The sequence below is a fragment of the Carcharodon carcharias genome (assembly GCF_017639515.1).
Source record: "Carcharodon carcharias isolate sCarCar2 chromosome 29 unlocalized genomic scaffold, sCarCar2.pri SUPER_29_unloc_15, whole genome shotgun sequence".
In the NCBI taxonomy this organism is placed as follows: Eukaryota; Metazoa; Chordata; class Chondrichthyes; order Lamniformes; family Lamnidae; genus Carcharodon; species Carcharodon carcharias.
This window is the reverse complement of record NW_024470660.1, coordinates 33,052-52,349: the sequence shown is the minus strand read 5'-3', so window position 1 is coordinate 52,349 and position 19,298 is coordinate 33,052. Positions and strand designations below refer to the sequence as shown.

The window sequence follows — 19,298 nt, the reverse complement described above, 5'->3', positions numbered from 1 at the left end:
AGCTCACAGCTCGGGGACAACAGACTCAGCATTTGGAAAAGGATATAGAGACACTGGAGAGGGTGGTAAAAAGCTTCACAAGGGTGATCTCAGCAATGTCGGGGTTTACCTGTCAGGAGAGGATGTACAGGCTGGGTCTCTGTTCTCTTGAACAGAGAAGGTTGAGGGGTGACCTCATTTAATCTTTGAAGTAATGAAAGGTTTTGATTGAGTAGACATGGAGAGACTGTTTCCACTCCTCACAATGAACAAAACCAGAGGCTGACAATATAAGATAGTCACTAATAAATCCAATGGGGAATTCAGGAGAAACTTCTTTACCCAGAGAGTGGGGAGAATGTGTGCTTCAAGAATCACTTCACTGGCTGTGAATCGATTTAGGATCGTCCTGAGGTGGTGAAAGGTGCTATAGAAATGCGAGACTTGATTTTGTATTTTGAAAGAAGGTTTCCAAATATAAGATGGGAACTGAGAGGTTACAACAATCAGCAGCAACTTTCCTATTTTCAAACTTGGTGGGGAATGTGTCACTGAGTTGAATACACTTTCACTCCCAGACCCTTGAATTGCCAACACTGGGGTGTGGGTGATGGAGCAGCCCACAGCTCATGGAACCCTGGCTCATCATTCTCTCAGAGATCTGGGTCACTGATCCCATTGCTCTCTGTGGGAGCTTCCTGTGCACAAACTCACTGCCACGTTAGACAGTGACTATACTTCAAGAATTTCTTCATTGTCTGTGAAGTGATTTCAAGTTTGTTGAGGTGGTGAAAGGCGCTATAGGAATGCAAGTCCTTCTTTTGTCAAATTGTTAGACTTTTAAACTGGATTAGGGAGATCGATGGGAGTGGATAATCTGATAACATTGATGGACACAGTCAACACATTTAATCATTGATATTAAAGTGAGTATTAGAGGTTGCTTTAGGACTGAACTGGAAGCGATCACCAGGTTATTGAGAATCAGACTGTGTGTTATAATAAGCTGTGTTTTGTGTTAATATGTAAATGTCACAGTTTGTGTTATTTCCCACTGAGTGTTGGATGTGAATTGTTGAGTAATTATAACACAGCACTTACCAGAAACGTGAAGCTGGGTTACAGGATAGTAGTTGTATCTATTCCTGCTGTCAAATTCTATTCTGAAAAAATAAGGTCCTGCATCTTCCCGTCTGATGTTGTTTATAATCAGGGAACAGTCGCCATCTTTCAGGTCTCCAGACAGCCGGGTCCGATGGTGGAACCGTGGTAACTCGTGACTGTGATCCTTGGAGTGAAAGGCTATGGGAGCCCGCAATTTGTGTTTCTCCTTACTTAACCAGATTCCGACTCGTCGTTTGTTTTCAAAATGTGCTGGATAACTGTAATGACACGGAATCTGTACACACGAACCTTCCTGCGCTGTCACCTCTCGTGGAGTGTCAACTTTCCACTCTTGTGACAGTCCAACTGGAGAGAGAAATACCAATATTTAACCCTGGATCCTCATTTTCTAAGGAATCTCTTTGGATCCTCATTGTCTGAGGAGTCTCTTTGGATCCTCATTGTCTAAAGGATTATTTCTGATCCAAACCCCATATTGTTGTATTGTTGATTCCGATGCAGCATTGTAGACTGACTTGTCCCCAAGCTCAGCACTGACCCTACTCCAGCAAACACTGTGAAACACATTAACAAAGCACCCCTAACCTGAGCTCTGCATGTGTCAAGAGCAAAGACAAATATGCCAATTGAATACTGACACCTTTACACACGGACAGCTTTGTCTTCTTTCTCCCTTCCAGTTATCTTGCTCCCTTATTGAAGTTGCTATCATGGTGAGAATGGACAGGAAGTGTGATGCTGAACAGCCTGTCTATTCTAGGAGCTGCTGTGTTGTCTTCATGGGAAATTCTGATTAAAATCAGCAAAAGACAAAAATTTCAGGCCATTGCTGTCAGAGTCCTAGCCACAAGATAGATTTCATCCCCTGAGTTTTGTGTCCGATTTTCTACTCAAACTTTCACCTCCCCACACCCCCACCCCGACCCCACAAGTCACTCGCTGACCTACACTGGCTCCCAGTCCAACAACAGCTCAATTTGGTTAGTTTCACACTTGATTTCCAATCCCTCCATCACTCTGCTCCACTCACTATCTCTGCAACCTCCTCCAAATCTACAACCCTCTGAGATCTCTGCTCTCCTCCAATTCTGCTGTCAGAGAGGGAGTCAGTGTATATCAATGAGCACAGGCTGATGGGTGAATGGGACTTGGTGTGAGTTTGTACAGTGGCTCACTGCTGAATCAGTTACCAATTATAGCTCAATAAGAATGATCTTTTACAAAGACTATTAACCATAAATCAGTCCAAGCTGATGGTGATATTACCTTGGAGAAGTGACAGGAGGAAGTAAGATTTCCCGATCATTGTCCACTCCCAGATATGCCATTCACTTCTCACTCTCAAACTCTGAAAGAGAAAGGAGTTAATGAGACCTCACCTCTTGTCCAAAGCTCTCGAGAGATCACAACATCTTTTAGACAATGTCTTCAAAGACTAATTTGATTCTCTGTGGGATGTTAGGTGCTCTGCAGAGAGTTAAAAGGCTTTCAGAAAGAAAAACAATGAAGGACTTGCATTTCTATAGCACCTTTCACCCTCTCAGAATATCCCTAAGCTCATGTCTCTGCACTTCCCTCATCCCTTGAGCTCGAAAGCTGTTCTGTACAACAGACTTGAGCCTCACACCTAGATCTCAATAATCAGTAGAAAGCTTTCAAAGGAATCAATCATTGGAATCTGTCTTTAAAAAGTCACAACATCAACAAATGACGGTGTTGGTCGTGGAAGTGAATTCCAATCGTTCCGTTACTTACCCAGGACCTGTCCGACTGCTCGCCTGGGGAGGAATTGCCCATACGCTCTGCTTGGGCTGAATGACCTCTTCCTGTGCTGCTCCCTCTGTGTGTTTAATTAGAAAGGGCTGATGTGTCTCTGTGAAACAAAATGAGGAAGTAACAAAGGAGTGAGTAAACAGGCAGTAGGAATGTGTGCGTAATACCACAATGTGTTACAACGTACTCAAACGTTTGACCTATTTATCATGACTCTGTGATGTTTCTCTTCTGTTGTTTGCTGTTTGGTAACCTCAGTTTTCTACCATGGCTCCGAGGTTTAATATTTAAATGTGCTGTTGGAGGGTAAATACTGAGCAAGTGCGGCCCCATCGGAGGGTCAGTACTGAGGGAGTGCTGCACTGTCAGAGGGTCAGTACTGAGGGAGTGCTGCACTGTCAGAGGGTCAGTACTGAGGGAGTGCTGCACTGTCAGAGGTTCAGTACTGAGGGAGTGCTGCACTGTCAGAGGGTCAGTACTGAGAGAGTACTGTACTATTGGAGAGTCAGTACTGAGGGAGTGCTGAACTTTCAGAAGGTCTGTACTGAAAGAGTGCTGCACTGTCAGAAGGTCAGTACTGGGGTAGTGCTGCACTGTCAGAGGGTAAGTACTGAGGTAGTGCTGCACTGTCAGAGGCTCAGTACTGAGGTAGTGCTGCACTCTTGGATGGTCTGTACTGAGGTAGTGCTGCACTGTCAGAGGGTCAGTACTGAGGGAATGCTGCACTTTCAGAAGGTCTGTACTGAGAGAGTGCTGTACTGTTGGAGAGTCAGTACTGAGAGAGTGCTGTACTACTGGAGAGTCAGTACTGAGGGAGTGCTGCACTGTTGGAGGGTCAGTACTGAGGGAGTGCTGTACTGTCAGAGGGTCAGAACTGAGGGAGTGCTGCACTGTCAGAGGGTCAGTACCGAGGTAGTGCTGCACTGTCAGAGGGTCAGTACTGAGGGATTGCTGCACTGTCAGAGGGTCAGTACTGAGGGAGTGCTGCACTGTCAGAGGGTCAATACTGAGGGATTGCTGCTCTGTCAGAGGGTCAGTACTGAGGGAGTGCTGCACTTTCAAAAGGTTTGTATTGAGAAATTGCTGCACTGTCAGAAGGTCAGTACTGAGGTAGTGCTGCACTGTCGGAGCGTCAGTACTAAGGTAGTGCTGCACTCTTGGAGGCTCAGTACTGAGGGAGTGCTGCACTGTCAGAGGGTCAATACTGAGGGAGTGCTGCACTGTCGGAGGATCCGTACTAAGGTAGTGCTGCACTCTTGGAGGCTCAGTACTGAGGGAGTGCTGCACTGTCAGAGGCTCAGTACCGAGGGAGTGCTGCACTGTCACAGGATCAGTACTGAGGTAGTGCTGCACTGTCAGAGGGTCAGTACTGAGCGTGTACTGCACTGTCAGAGGGTCAGTACTGAGGGAGTGCTGCACTTTCAGAGGGTCAATACTGAGGGAGTGCTGCACTCCCAGAGGGTCAGTACTGAGGGAGTACTGTACTGTCAGAGTGTCAGTACTGAGGGATTGCTGCACTCCCAGAGGGTCAGTACTGAGGGAGTACTGTACTGTCAGAGTGTCAGTACTGAGGGAGTGCTGCATTATCTAAAGAACATTGTACAAGATTCACAAAATTGCATCTACTGCCTTTGTCTCACTAACTTCATGTGTACAACAGGAATATTTCTCACTGTTTCTGAGCATCAAGACAGCTTTGATATCACACCACCCAATGGCAGGAGTGACTAACTACAATGTGATATGTTTACATGGGAAGTTTCCATTATAAAGATGGGCACAATGATTCATATGATTGCAAAATCGTCACAACATGAAGTAATGTCGTTGAGCCCAGATTTTGCAGCAAAATGAGAATTTTAATCTATAAATAGCTACAGAAAAGCCTGAGCATTTTAATCACTTGTGTTAATCAATGTAATTTTATTCACAACCCAAATGCTTCTTACAATCTATCGCAGCATGAAAAAGGTGCAGCATTCAGAAAGCACATTCCAATCAGAGAACAGAGTTTAGCAACGTCACATTTCTGTTCATTCCTATTCGACCATGTTGGCTGCACACAGCCAGACAATGCCGTGGTTGTGATGTGTCCACACAGCAGGACCAAGGAGCACCAGGTATAAGGAAAAGTTTCAGCTTGCTGAGGAGAAGGAGGAGAATCTCTCGTTCCAGGTTTCTCTCCGTACATTAAGAAGCAGGCATGCCGATGTTTCATTGCACTCTGTCTGCTGATGGGAGTCCGCTTGGAAATTGCTGTTTGTGCTGATGGAAGGAATAAGCTTTTCATAAATCGTGGGATTGAGTACAAACACAGGGAGGTTATGCTGAACATTTATAAAGCTCTGGTGAGGTCACAACTAGATTATTTTGTCCAGTTCTGTTCTCCTCACTTTGGGAAGGAAGTGAGGGTCCTTGAGAGGGTGGGGAGGAGATTGAGCAGAATGGGTCCAGGGATGAGGGATTTTAGCTACAAGGTTGGGTTGGAGAAGCTGGGGTTGTTCTCCTTGGAGCAAAAGAGATTGAGGGGGGATCTGATCGAGGTGTACAAGATGATGATGGGTTTAGATAAGGTAGACAAAGAGAAGCTGTTGCCATTAGCTGATGGTACAAGGACTGGGGGACACAGATTGAAGGTTTTGGTCAGGGGGTATGTGAGGAGGAACATTTTCCAGTGAGTGGTAATGAGCTGGAACTCGCTGCCTACGAGGATGGTGGAAGTGGAGAAGATGAACGATTTCAAAAGGAAATTGGACGGACACTTGAGGGGAAATAAACTCACAGGGATACGGGGATAGAGCAGTGGAATGGGACTGAGTGGATTGCTCTACAGAGAGACAGCATGGACTCAATGGGCTGAATTGGCTCCCACTGTGCTGGAATGCCTCTCTGATACGAAGGTGATTCTAACCAGGACACTGACCAATTTCATTACAACTTAACCCAACATTGCACATTATTTGTCCGCACTGACTGACCAGATTGTTGCTGTACAAAAGCTTTAAACAGTCTGTCGACTTCCTTTCACTGTTTGTCCCTCCCAGACACAGACTCCAGCGATAGTGATAACCACAGCCACAAGGAATATCACAGCTCATATTCCCAGGATCAGATCACGTGCAGAATCTCTCCTCCACTGTCTAGAGAACACAGAGAAAGAAATCATTTCTGACTCTCCGCTTTCAATCTCTCACTCTGGCTGAACAATCAAGCTTCATATCACTGCAACATTTGCTGTAATATTGACCCATCCACTGGGATTCAATGTGGAATGAATGTTTTCATTGTAAACACTCTAAGAGTGGACAATCTGAACTTTCCCCTTAGTGTGGAACATTGGTGAGAATGGATCACTGTGCTGTTTGACTCTCTGTCCAATGTTTCTCTCCATCGCTGTGTACAGGATTGTGTTGTAGAAAATTCTGGAAACATTTAGCGCAGGGTGGAAATCCATCTTGGACGCGTGTGCCAATCGGGCAGGATTGAGATGGACTCCCCCACGGAGTTACACACCCCGCTAAATAAACAGTTCCAATCTTTACCCAGAGAGAGGGGAGAATGTGGAACTCGCTCCCACAGGGAGCGGTCGAGGTGAATAGTAGCAAATTAGGAAGTGAAATTGCTGGAAAAGCTTGGAGATGCAAGGGTTAAGTGCTACCATACCACCACTGGTGGGAGAGTGTAACTACAGCGTGACATTTACATAAGCAATCCCCATTATGAACATGGACATTGGACATCATGTGAAAAATGGGCACTGGAAAGCTGAGAACATGATGTAAGCTTTTCACCAACAGGAATTCCCTTCCTAAACCTCTCCACCTCTCTCTTACTCTCAGATACTTAAACAAAATTTCACACAAAATCACGTAAGAGGAATTGGGACAGGTGCCTGGTCAAAGGTTCAGGTTTCAGGAAGCTTCGCAAAGGAGGATAGAGAGTTGGAGAGGCAGAGAGTATCTGTGAGTATCTCTGTGCATCTGAGTGTCTGTAATAGACCTTGCAATTTCCATATTCTTCCATAGATATGAAAGGGAACACAAAACCCAGAATCTAGGTCAATACTCTGGTGCAGCACTGAGGGAGGTCAGGTAACCCCCGGGGGAGAATGTGCGAGTATGTTTGTTTGTGAGTGTGTCCTTGTGTGTACTCATACATGTGGGATTGTGTGTCTGCAGGTGTCTATTTAGGTCTGTATATTTGTGTGTTTGTGTAGTGTTTGAACCTGAGAGTGATGTTGAAGTCTGTGTACACTCACGTTCCACAGTGATGGTTATGGACCTCTCCACTGCTCCATGTTCATTCTCTGCCACACACTGATAGTCTCCAGTGTCCCTGGATGTAACGTGAGGAATCACCAACCACAGCTCATTGTTGGAAATTGTTCTGTTCATTGTGACATTGAGATGTCAGGGCAGGACTCAGCAAGACAGCTCGCAGGTTTACCAACAGAAAATGAACAACAATTTATATATAAAGGGAAGAGAGTGATGATTGGTTGGCAAGTGGTCTCTGATTGGAGGAGGTGTTGCCATGGAAAATAATATGTGCGAGATGTAAAGTTTAGACAGCTTGTCTCTTCATTCAGCAATAATCAATTAAAGATCACTTAACTTCTATCGACTGTGAAGCACTTTGAGAGGCCTGAGAATGTGGATACTTAGAAGGGGTTGCACTGTCAGAGGGTCAGCGCTGAGGGAGTGCTGATGTAGAATGAAGGGTGTCTGCACTTACCTTGCACAGTTAGTACGAGGGTCCACTCTGATGAAACAGATGGATATCTCACTCTGCAGCTGAGAGTGTGTCCGTGGTGTTTGAGTGATGGGATGAGGGTCAGAACAGAAGTATAGGTCAGAGTGACACCATTCTGAGTTACAGTGTTTGAGACTGATCCAGGTACGTCAGTGGGAGTGTCCCAGGTTAAGACAGGTACTGCTGTTCCATTGCACGTTGTGTTGAAGGTGCAGCTTACATCCACACGCTTTCCTGCAATAATTTCAGCAGGGAATATCATGGGTTTATCTGTGAAATCTATCAGACAGAGAATGGATCCTTTTAGAGAAATATAACATGAAGCATCAGTTCAAATAGAAATCACAGTCCCACAAGAGAAAGCACTTTTACAAGGACGATATCAGATCTGGGAGATTACAATGATCAGGAGAGAATTTCCTGCTTTGAGACTTTGGTGTTTCTGTCTCTCAGCTTAATACATGTTCACTCCGAGACACTTGAACTGATAATAGTGGGTAAGGGTGGAGGAGCAGACCAGAGTTTGGAGTGCACTACCCCATCATTCACTCAGCGATCCGGGCCATTTGTTACTTTGCAATTTGTGGGAGCCTGCTGTGCACAAATTTGTTGCTGTGTTTTCCACATTACAATAGTAACTACTATTCAGGAATCAGCGCATTGGCTGTAAAGTGATTTGGTACGTGCTGAGGTGGTGAAAGGTGCTATAGAAATATGAATCTTTCTTCAGTCGATATGTCAGTCCTCTGGACAGGATTAGAGAGATCGATGGGAGTGGATAACCTGATAACATTGATGGACACAGTCAACACATTTAATCATTGATATTAAAGTGAGTATTAGAGTTTGCTTTAGGACTGAACTGGAAGCTATCACCAGGTTATTGAGAATCAGACAGTGTGCTATAATAAGCTGTGTTTTGTGTTAATATGTAAACATCACAGTTTGTGTTATTTCCCATTGAGTGTTGAATGTGAATTGTTGAGTAATTATAACACAGCACTTACCAGAAACGTGAAGCTGGGTTACAGGGTAATAGTTATGGCTCGGACCATTGTCAAACTCTATTCTGAAAAAAGTAAGGTCCTGCATCTTCCGGTCTGATGTTGTTTATATTCAGGGAACAGTCACCATCCTTCAGGCCTCCAGACAGCAGGGTCCGATGGTGGAACCGTGGTAAATCGTGACTGTGATCCTTGGAGTGAAAGGCTATGGGAGCCCAGGGAATCTGTTCCTCATTATTAAACCAGACTCCACCTCGCGGTTGGTTTTCCAGACATGATGGAGAACTGTAATGACATGGAATCTGCGCACACGAACCTTCCTGTGCTGTCACCTCTCGTGGAGTGTCACCTTTCCACTCTTGTGACAGTCCAACTGGGGAGAGAAATGTCAATATTTAACTCTGGATGGTTTGTGGATCCACTGAACCCGATATTTACAGAGGAGGCTGAATTGAGGGGATGGTCAATACAGAGGAGGACTGCAATAAATTATTTTGGCAGAAAGTATAGTAAAACAGGATATTATTTAAATGGAGAGAGGCTGCAGAATGCAGTACAGAGGAATCTGGGTGTCCTTGTACATGAATCACAGAAAGTCAATATTCAGGAACACCACGGAATGAGGAAGGCAAGTGGAATGTTGGCCTTTATTGCAAAGGGATGGAGTATAAAAGGAGGGAAGTCTTGCAACAGCTGCACAGGGTGTTAGTGAGAATGTAACAGGATCATTGTGTACAGGCAGTTCAGAGAAGCTTCACTGGGCTGATTCCTGGGATTAAAGTGTTTGTCCTGTGAGGAAATGTTGAGCAGGTTGGGCCTGTATCCATTGGAGTTTAGAAGAATGAGGGGTGACCTTATTGAAACATATCCGATTCCGAGGGGGCTTGACAGGGTGGATGCTGGGAGGATGTTTCCCCCTCGTGGGGGAATCTAGAACCAGGGAGCACAGTTTGGGAATGAGGGCTCTCCCATTTAAGACTGAGATGAGGAGGAATTTCCTCTCTCAGAGGGGGGCTACCCTGTGGAATTCTCTTCCCCAGAGAGCAGTGGAGGCTGGGCCATTGAATAGACTCAAGGCTGAGTGAGGCAGGTTTTTGATCGACAAGGGAGTCAAGGGTTTGGGGGACAGGCAGGAAAATGGAGTTAAGGCCACAACCAGATCAGTGAGAGCAGGCTCGAGGGGCCGAATGGCCTGCTCCTGTCCCTATTTCTTATGTTCCTACATTCTTACCTTCTTAAAATATTAAAGCTGCAGAATAAACATGCAAGTGAATGACCCGCTCGACCCACCTTCCATCTGGGGGTCCCATGGGGAGGACCCTTCCTGAGCCAGATCCAGCAGCCAACATGGTCTGGATCCGAGCACAGGAGACACGGGGGGGAGTGACTAACAGGCTCCTTGTGACAGGCCCCCTCTGTCCAATGGCTGGCTTTCAGCTGCCAAGGCCAGAGTGGTCCTTGCTAAAACCAGGTCAGGACAGGCCAGGACCCCTGTGCAGACCCCCTCCAGCGCTGCAGCCTCTGTACAAACCCCTCATGCGCTTGTGGAGAGACACAAACAAGGCTGCACATTACCGAGGAGAGTCCCCTCTACGGACTAAGGGGCCGACTCATCAGCTTAAACTCAGCAAATGAGGAGGCTCTCGCTCGGTATTGGGGCTTGGCATTCGCTCAATAAAAATAATCAAATTACATTTTGGTCAGAAATCTAAGGAGGTTGTACATTCCCTCAAAAATAAGACTCGAGCTGGGGTCGAGGGTCAAAGGGCAACAACTTATATTTACACAACAACTTTAACATGACAAATCACCCCAAGGTGCTACACAGGAGCGTCATAAAACAAAGTATGTCACCCAGACACATGTGGAGATATTAGCGGCCGCTGACCAGAAGAGGTCGGTGTTATGGAGAATCTTAAAAGGTGGATGAAATGGATAATGACAGAGAGAGAGAGAGATAGAGAGAGTGAGAGAGAGGGATGGAGAGGGGTTGAGGGAGGGTATTACAGAGCTCGGGCCCCAGGCATCTGAAGGCATGGCCGCCGATGTTGGAGTGATGGGATAGGGGGATGGTCAAGAGGCTGGAATTGGAGGAGTGCAGAAACCTCAGAGGGTTGGAGAGACTGGAGGAGGTTACAGAGATAAGGAGGGTTGTAGTGATTGGAGGAGTTACAGAGATAGGGAGGGTTGTAGGGGCTGGAAAAGTTAAGAGAGATTGGGAGAGTGTAGGGTCTGGAGGAGTTTGCAGAGGTAGGGAGGGTTGCAGTGACTGGGGCAGGTTACAGAGGCAGGGAAAGTTGTCGGGACTGGAACAGGCTACAGAGATAGGGAAGCTTTTAGGGGAAGGAGGAAGTTACAGAAATAGGGAGGTTTGTAGTGGCTGGAGGCGGTTGCAGAGATTGGTAGGTTTGTTGGGCAGGATGAATTTACAGATGTAGGGAAGCGGTAGAGACTTGAAGAGGTTACAGAGATAGGGAGGGTTGTAGGTACTGGAGGAGGAAGAGGAGATTACAGGGATAGTGAGGAAACAAAATGAAAATTGTGACATTGAGACTTTGCTTGACCAGGAGCCAGTCTCGGTCATCGAGCAGAGCGGGTGATAAGGGAATGGGACTTGGTGTGAGTATGGACGTGGTCAGCAGTTTTGGATGGCCTCAAGTTTATGGAGTGTAGAGCGTGTGTTGGAACAGTCGAGTCTGGAGGTAATGAAGGCGTGGATGAGGGTTTCAGCAGCAGATGAGCTGAGACAGGGTTAAGTCGTGCGATGTTACAGAGGTGGAAATAGACGGTGTTAGTGAGGGCGCAGATATGAGGCCGGAAGCTCATCTCAGGATCAAATGGGACAACAAAGCTGTGAACAGATTGGCTTCAATCTCAGAGAGCTGCCAGGGAGAGGAATGGAGTTGGTAGCGAGGGAACAGAGTTTGGTGCAGGGAATGAAGACAATGGCTTCAGTCTTTCCAATATTTAATTGGAGGGAATTTCTGCCCATCCAGTACTGGATGTCGGATAAGCAGCCTGATAATTTAGCAGCAGTGGAGGAGTCGAGAGAGGTGGTGGTGAGGTAGAGCTGGGGATCCTCAGTGGACAGGTGAAAACTAACACTGTTCAGATGATGCTGCAAAGCCATTGCAAGTGATTCTCTGGCTACGATGAGATGGATAAGAATGGAGCCAGGGGAGAGCAGTCCCACCCAGCTGGACGACAGTGGAGAGGTGTTGGAGGAGGATGGTGTGGTCGAGCGTGTCAAAGGCTGCAGACAGATCGAGAAGGACGAGGAGGGAAAGTTTACCTTTGTCACAGTCACACAGGATGCCATTTGTGACCTTGATAAGAGCTGTTTCAGCACAGTGGCTGGGGTGGGAACCTGATTGGAGGGATTCAAACATGGAGTTCCGGGAAAGATTCGGGAGATGGAAACATGTTGAAGGACTTTGGAGGGGAAAGAGAGGCTGGAGATGGGACGGGGGTTTACACGGACAGTGTGAGGGGTGGAAGGTGTAGTGGCGAGGAGACACTTCACTCAGGGGGGAGGTGTCATCACCCCTCAGCTCGGTTTACGTTACAGCTATGATGTCGATTCAATCGCACGGAATAAGCTCATGGATCTGGGAGCAGAAATAGACAAATCATTAAAAATAGTGACGCTGGTTAACACGGCCAAAAAACAAGCAAATCAAATATTGTTATTTCCCATTGAGTGTTGAATGTGAAGTGTTGAGTAATTATAACACAGCACTTACCAGAAACGTGAAGCTGGGTTACAGGGTAATAGTTATGGCTCGGACCATTGTCAAATTTTATTCTGAAAAAATAATGTCCTGCATCTTCCCGTCTGATGTTGTTTGTAATCAGGGAACAGTCGCCATCTTTTAGGTCTCCAGACAGCCGGGTCCGATTGTGGAACCGTGGTAACTCGTGATTGTGATCCTTACAGTGAAAGGCTATGGTCCCTCTTGACCATGTATTCCATGTGTACCATTTCACATACCAGATTCCGACACGTGCTCTCCCTACTAAATGTGCTGGATAACTGTAATTACATGGAATCTGTACACACGAACCTTCCTGCGCTGTCACCTCTCGTGGAGTGTCACCTTTCCACTCTTGTGACTGTTCAACTGGGGAGAGAAATGTCAATATTTAACTTTGGAAGTTTTGTTGATTCACTAGACTCGATATCCACCCCCTGCATCACTGGGGCACAGTGGCTGCAGTGAGGACCATCTACAGGACGCACAATGATCTCCCCTAGGTTTCACAATGGATGGAAGAGAATCCTGGACATAGGAGTGGACAAGTTCATTCTACATTGGCTCATGGTCCTCAGGACACTGTTTGTGGACAAGCCTGCTATCCAACAGAACTGAAGTTGGAGAAAATCCATTTGGAATTCCACTGTCCAGGGCATTGTGTTAACTTGCTGAGTTTGTTTTAAATCTAACATCTATTTTTCGTCTTTTGCCTTAAACGGAGTGTAACTGGGAGTCTGGTTAATTAGAAATTTTAGGATTTATTATATCAGTCATTGTAGTCTTATGTATGTGCTTGAAATCTTTTATTTTGATGACAAATATTTTAATTTATTGTTTTAAACCTTAAATGTTTGGTGGAGTTATTGCTTCTGAATTCAGTGCACACATCTCATAATAAATACAAATTGCAAAATCATTATGATCATGTGACCAAGTTTCTCTTGTGGACTTGGTCTGCCTGGCACACATCACCTGCCAAGTGATAACACTTTTATAATATGCCTTTCAGAGATAGCAGCATGACATCACTCGAGGGGAAGTGTGTCATGTGATTTTTAGGAACTGGGGTTGGCTTCAGTAAGTTCTATGTGTGTTTGTGTGTGTTAGGCATAAGGTATATCTTTAAGTTCAAGTTTAGTTTGTATTTCTGTATTTGGGTGTTGAGAAAAGGAGGAATTTGAGTTTAAAAGAAACTAGAATACCATTGAGGTTTTATGACTGCTGAAGGGAAGTCAGAACAAAGACAAGGTGTAAAAAACTATGCTGTTGCCTGGCAACAGTCATCCAGAGGGAGGGACCCATGGAGACAGAGAAAAACAGAAACGTACTTTCAGTTCTGTTGAAAGGAGTTACCAGGAGAAGCAGCAAAGGAGCGGGACAGATAGTCAGTCCCAAAGTAAAGAAGAAGCCAAAACCATCCAGTGGAACAGGAGAAAGGGCCCAAGAAGACCTTCTAGTCAAATCTGGAAAAGGCCCTGTTAAGTGAAGTTAAGAGTGAGGAGCAGAAGAAGGCTTCAAACATAAAGGGAGAAAGCAGCAGGACACAGGCCTAAAGCAAAATAGGCTTGCGAGAAGCCAGAAGATCCTAGGAGACACCACAGGTTGGTGACTCATTACTCCGGCCATGTGAATCCTGGTGTTGCATTGACACGGCTGAGCATTGGAGAGACAGGGCGTGGAAGGAAGGCTGAATGCACGTGGCGATCCAGGGGGCAGCAACATGGGAAGGAGAGTGTCTGGGGTCAGATGAGGAGGGAGCCACAGCATTTGTTCCAAGTGGCTTCTGTCAATTGCTTTTAGAATGTGGTGTCACTAACCACAGGTCATCTATTGGTTTATATGGACTGTGTACTTAGTGTGAACATGAGAATATAAGATAGCTATTGTAACTTGCGTTCTACTTATGAATCTGTAAAGGTATAGGTCTGGGTGCAGGAGTAATGTCATATAGTTTGTCTTTCCTAGTTTAATAAATGTTTTATTCTTTTGTTAGAAGTTCATCAGATGACTCCTGTGACTCTGTTCAGTAGCCGCACTCCACATTCCTAAATAAAAAATAAAAGTTAGGACCTATCAAGCTGAGCTCCACCCTGAGATCTGACTTGTCCAGTAGTAACATCAGCTGGGATGATAACACCATCCAGTCCAAGTTTCACTTTGGCCTGTGAGCAGAACACAGCTCACACAGTTTGGGTGCAGGTGTGTCCCAGCTTTCTATCCTTGTATATCTGTTCTCATGTCCCTATTCTAAATAAATGAACCCACAATGTATTTACCCAATTCCGTATCAGTGGCTGGTGCCTTTATATAATTATAAAAACACAACATGGTGATCAGCGGTGGCCAAACATTCTGGCAGCAAGATTCAATACAGGTATGACGTGGTGAACAGCCTTAGATCGAGCTACATGACATGAGATGACCCTCGAAGCTTTGGTCAGACCACAACAGAGACACAGCATCAGAGAGGGTTGAAATCGCAGTGTACTGAATGCTCAGGAAATCTTTGAAGACACATTGATGGGAAAGAGCTCAAGTAAAGAGCTGGGGAGCAGGCGGATCCCTCATGGTGAGATTACAGTACACGGTCAGTGAGTGGGACAGCGTGTATCGCCAGGATCAGCAGCGGGTTAGCTCAGTCAGGGAAGGCAAGTGACCAGGGTGTGGGCTGGATCGATAGTGAGTGAGGGAGAGTCAAACACACAAATACCATTATAAAAATCAGGCCAGAGAATTTAGTGATTATAACGGGCGGCTTCGAGATTGCTGAACAGCAAATTGAATAAAAAACAAAGACTCCATTACTCCGTGGTGTGTTCCTACCACAACCCATCTTCGTGGGCGGGGCTTCGGAAAAGCACACGAAAGGTGCTAAAGCGACACTCATCCCAGGTCCTGTAGGAGAAGGAAGATCAAAGGAATATTGTCAGAATGTCCACTAAATTCACCAGTTTGAACTGGGATGTAGCTGACCGACTATCTGAATTCAGAATGTTTAAACAGCACGCAGAGCTCTGGTTTCCTGATTCAGGTGTGACTGACCCAGACGAACAAGCCATAAAAATTCACCTCGCGATTGGGAATGAAGGTCTACACAGGCTGAACACATCAGGATTAAAAGCAGAAGAGCGAAAGGATCCCCAAAAGATACGGATGACAGTGGAAGACAGCTTCAGAATCAGGTTAAAATCCATATTCATCAATTAAAGTTCATGTCATTTCATCAGCCTACACGATCCATAGACCACTTCATCAGCCGATGTAGAGAAAAGGGTACGCACTGTGATTTCAACCACAGAGTTTGCAGACAGAGTTGTTGAGTTGGTGATTGCATCCACTCCCATGGAAACATTCCAGAAAGATCTGCTAGATAAGACCAACACCTTTGGCATTGAAGAGCTACTCAAGGATGGACATAAATACGAAGTGATCCTCGCAGGTCAACGAAGCTTACAGGTCCTCAGTACAACATCAATTGTTGACACACTCACTAGAACATCCAAATCTAGTGAGACGTGTGGAAGGTGTGGCCTTCTGCAGGCACCAAGGAAATGCCCAGCTTTCCACCAATCCTGCAAGGCTTGTGGCAGAAAGGGCCATTGACAGCGGCAGGGCACTAGAGCAAAAGCTGATGCAGCTACAAAGTGCCGTGCGCTGATCCAAACAGAACCTACACAGTGGGGAAAATTCAAGCAATAAGAATGACTATCCGCTATCCCATCAGGAACATATACATGTGGTGACAGACAAACCAGGAAATGGCGATGATGTGCACGGTGAGACGAGGAGCGGTGATCGATATTCCACCTCTCACACATATCCTGTCGTGGCTTGCCAATAAATTGTGGATTGTTGTCTTTAATGATCTCTCTGGCACATCAAATAAACTGAAAATGTCCCATAGGGGTGGGATGTTCTGGCCCCACCCACTGCCGGGATTGTCCGGTCCGGCCGAAAGCCAATGGATTTATGTCTGTCCCAGTCTCAGAAACTACCCCATCACCTCAGTTCATGACATAATATTGAAATATGCAGAAAGTTTCAACAATATTGGCAATTTCAAGGGAGCTGTAACATTACACCTGCAGGAGAATGCAAGTCTGTCAGACTCCTTGCATTAAAATAAATACAATCCAACTCTGCCACGCTATCTTGTGCCTTAACTGGCCAATAATTTCTCTGCCTGCCAGGTTCACTTGCTCTCTCTTCTAATTTTGGCTGTGCATCTCTGCTGAACCTCCTCTCGGGGTCCCATCCCCTGCCATGTTAGTTTAAAGCCTCCCCAATTGCATCAAGGGCAAAATGCCAATTGAAACCAGGGACAACATCCAAGAATGACAATCCCACAGATCACTGTGAGCAATTAAAGACACATCCAGACAAGGTTAAGACCACAAGATCTGGGCGTAACAGCAGATTACCTCTGCGCTTTAGAGACTCAAATATTCAACAGATCTATGCACTGATGTAATTGTCAAGAAATATGAAAATGATACCAGAAACCTCTTGTTCCCTGTCCTTCTCAAAGATCCATCCCTGCAGCGGGGGCCTGAAGAGTTATTGATGTGGGGCTTAATTTATCAGATTGTAGAATGATCTGGAACAGAAGGAAGCCATTTGGCCCATCGAGCCTGTGCTGTGCCTTTGAAAGATCTGTCCAATAAGTCCCACTCTCACCTCTGCTCTCACCTGCACAGCCCTGCAAAATGTCCCCTTCAAGTATTTATCCAGTTCCCCTTCTGAAAGTTCCTGTTGAATCTGCTTCCACCGCCCTTTCAGGCAGTGAGTCAATGGTCTCTCTCTGAGCTGCAAAATGCTAATATTCTGTGAAATATAAACTCTGCAGCAGATCAGAGACAATCATGATAACTCAGAATATTTGACAGTTTTACACACAGACTGCTTTACCTTCCTTCTTTCTTTCTGTTACCTTGCTCCCTTATTGAAGTTTCTAGCATGGTGAGAATGGACAGGAAGTGTGACACTGAACAGTCTGTCTATTCTAGGAGCTGCTGTGTTGTCTTCATGTGAAATTCTGACTTAAATCAGCAAAAGACAAAATTTCAGGGCATTGTTATCCGAGTCCTAACATTGGGATCGGCCTCATTCCCCAGTTTTTATCCCTGCTTCTCTATTCAGCCGATCGCTCCCCTGTCACTCGCTGACCTACACTGGCTCCCAGTCCAGCAATGACTCAATTTTCAAATTCTCATCATTGAGTTATTACCCCAGCATCCACCCAACTCTACACTCTGAATCTCTGTTACCTCCTCCAACCCTAAAACCCTCTGAGATCTCTTCTCTCCTCCAATTCTGCTGTCAGACAAGGAGTCAGTGTATATCAGTGAGCACAGGGGGGATGGGTGAATGGGACTTGGTGTGAGTTTGTACACTGGCTCACTGCTGAATCGGTTCCCAATCACAGCTCAATAAGAATGATCTTTTACAAAGACTATTAACAATAAATCTGTCCAAGCTGATGATGATATTACCTTGGAGAAGTGACAGGAGGAAGCAAGATTTCCCGATCATTGTCCACTCCAAGATATTTCATTAGCTTCTCACTCTCAAGCTCTGAAAGAGAAAGGAGTTAATAAGTCCCCACCTCTTGTCTGACAGCTGTCGAGAGATCAGAACTGCTTTTAGACAATGTCTTCACAGACTAATTTGAAACTCTGTGGGAAGATAGGTGCTCTGCAGAGAGTTACAAGGCTTTAAGAAAGTAAAACAGTGAAGGATTTGCATTTCTATAGCACCTTTCAGCACCTCAGGGCATCCCAAAACTCATGTTTCTGCACTTAACTCATCCTTGAGCTAGAAAGATGTTCTGTACAACAGAATTGAGCTTCACACCCAGATCTCAATAATCAGTAGAAATCTTTCAAAGGCATCGATGATTGGAATCTGTCTTTATAAAGTCACAACATCAACAAAGGACGGTGTTGGTCGTGGAAGTGAATTCCAATCGTTCTGTTACTTACCCAGGACCTGTCCGACTGCTCGCCTGGGGAGGAACTGCCCACACGCTCTGCTTGGGCTGAATGACCTCTTCCTGTGCTGCTCCCTCTGTGTATTTAATTAGAAAGGGTTGATGTGTCACTGTGAGACAAAATGAGGAAGTGGGTAATCAGTGAGAAGATCGAGAATGTTTTGTGCTCTCAGCAAAACGTTTACCGTGTGATGATCTGTCAGCTCATATTTGGGCAGCTGTAGTCATGAAGCTTCTCCATTGGCTCCGTGGGATTAGACTCCTCCCCCTCACCTTAGAGGCTTAAACTCAGGCGACAGAGTTCCCAATACAGGTCTCTGGCCGTATAATCCAGGTTGACAATCCCTGGTAGCATTACTGAGGGAGTGCTGCACTGTCAGGGGGTGAGTACCAAGGCAGTGCTGCACTGTTAGAGAATCAGTACTGAGGGAGTGCTGCACTGTCAGGGCATCATTAACAAGTGAGTGCTGCACTGTCAGAGTGTCAATACTGAGGGAGTGCTGTACTGTCTGGGGTCAGTATTGAGGGAGTGCTGAATTGTCGGAGAGTCAGTACTGAGGGAGTGATGCACTGTCGGAGAGTCAGTACTGAGGGAGTGCTGCACTGTCGGAGGGTAAGAATTGTGGGAGTGCTGCACTGTCAGAGGGTCAGTAATGAGGGAGTGCTTAACTGTCAGAGGGTCATTAATGGGGGAATGCTGCACTGTCAGAGTGTCATTAATGAGGGAGTGCTGCACTGTGAGAGAGTGAGTGATGAGGGAGTACTTTACTTTGGGAGGGTGAGTCCTGATGGAGTGCTGCACTGTGAGAGGGTCAGAACTGTCGGAGTGCTGCACTGTCTAAATGTCAGTAATGTGGGAGTGCTGTACTGTTAGAGGGTCAGTAATGAGGGAGTGCTGCACTGTCAGAGGGTCAGTACTGA

The 19,298-nt window shown here is 45.8% G+C and overlaps 1 protein-coding gene and 2 long non-coding RNA genes across 3 annotated transcripts in view; 1 reads left to right on the top strand and 2 right to left on the bottom strand.

The window, feature by feature from the left end:
* The window catches only part of LOC121274002, a 117,044-nt gene that overhangs the window by 74,232 nt on the left and 23,514 nt on the right, over positions 1 to 19,298 (top strand). The gene's annotated exons all lie outside the window — the stretch shown is intronic.
* LOC121274010 lies at positions 1,419 to 18,501 on the bottom strand. Its single transcript, XR_005942149.1, has 3 exons — positions 18,370 to 18,501; positions 2,371 to 2,452; positions 1,419 to 1,449 (listed from the first exon to the last, which is right to left on the bottom strand). It is a non-coding gene; the product is annotated as an uncharacterized LOC121274010 (long non-coding RNA).
* Positions 4,998 to 8,710, bottom strand: LOC121274005. The gene is made up of 4 exons (XR_005942145.1): positions 8,637 to 8,710; positions 7,612 to 7,908; positions 5,856 to 6,017; positions 4,998 to 5,142 (listed from the first exon to the last, which is right to left on the bottom strand). It is a non-coding gene; the product is annotated as an uncharacterized LOC121274005 (long non-coding RNA).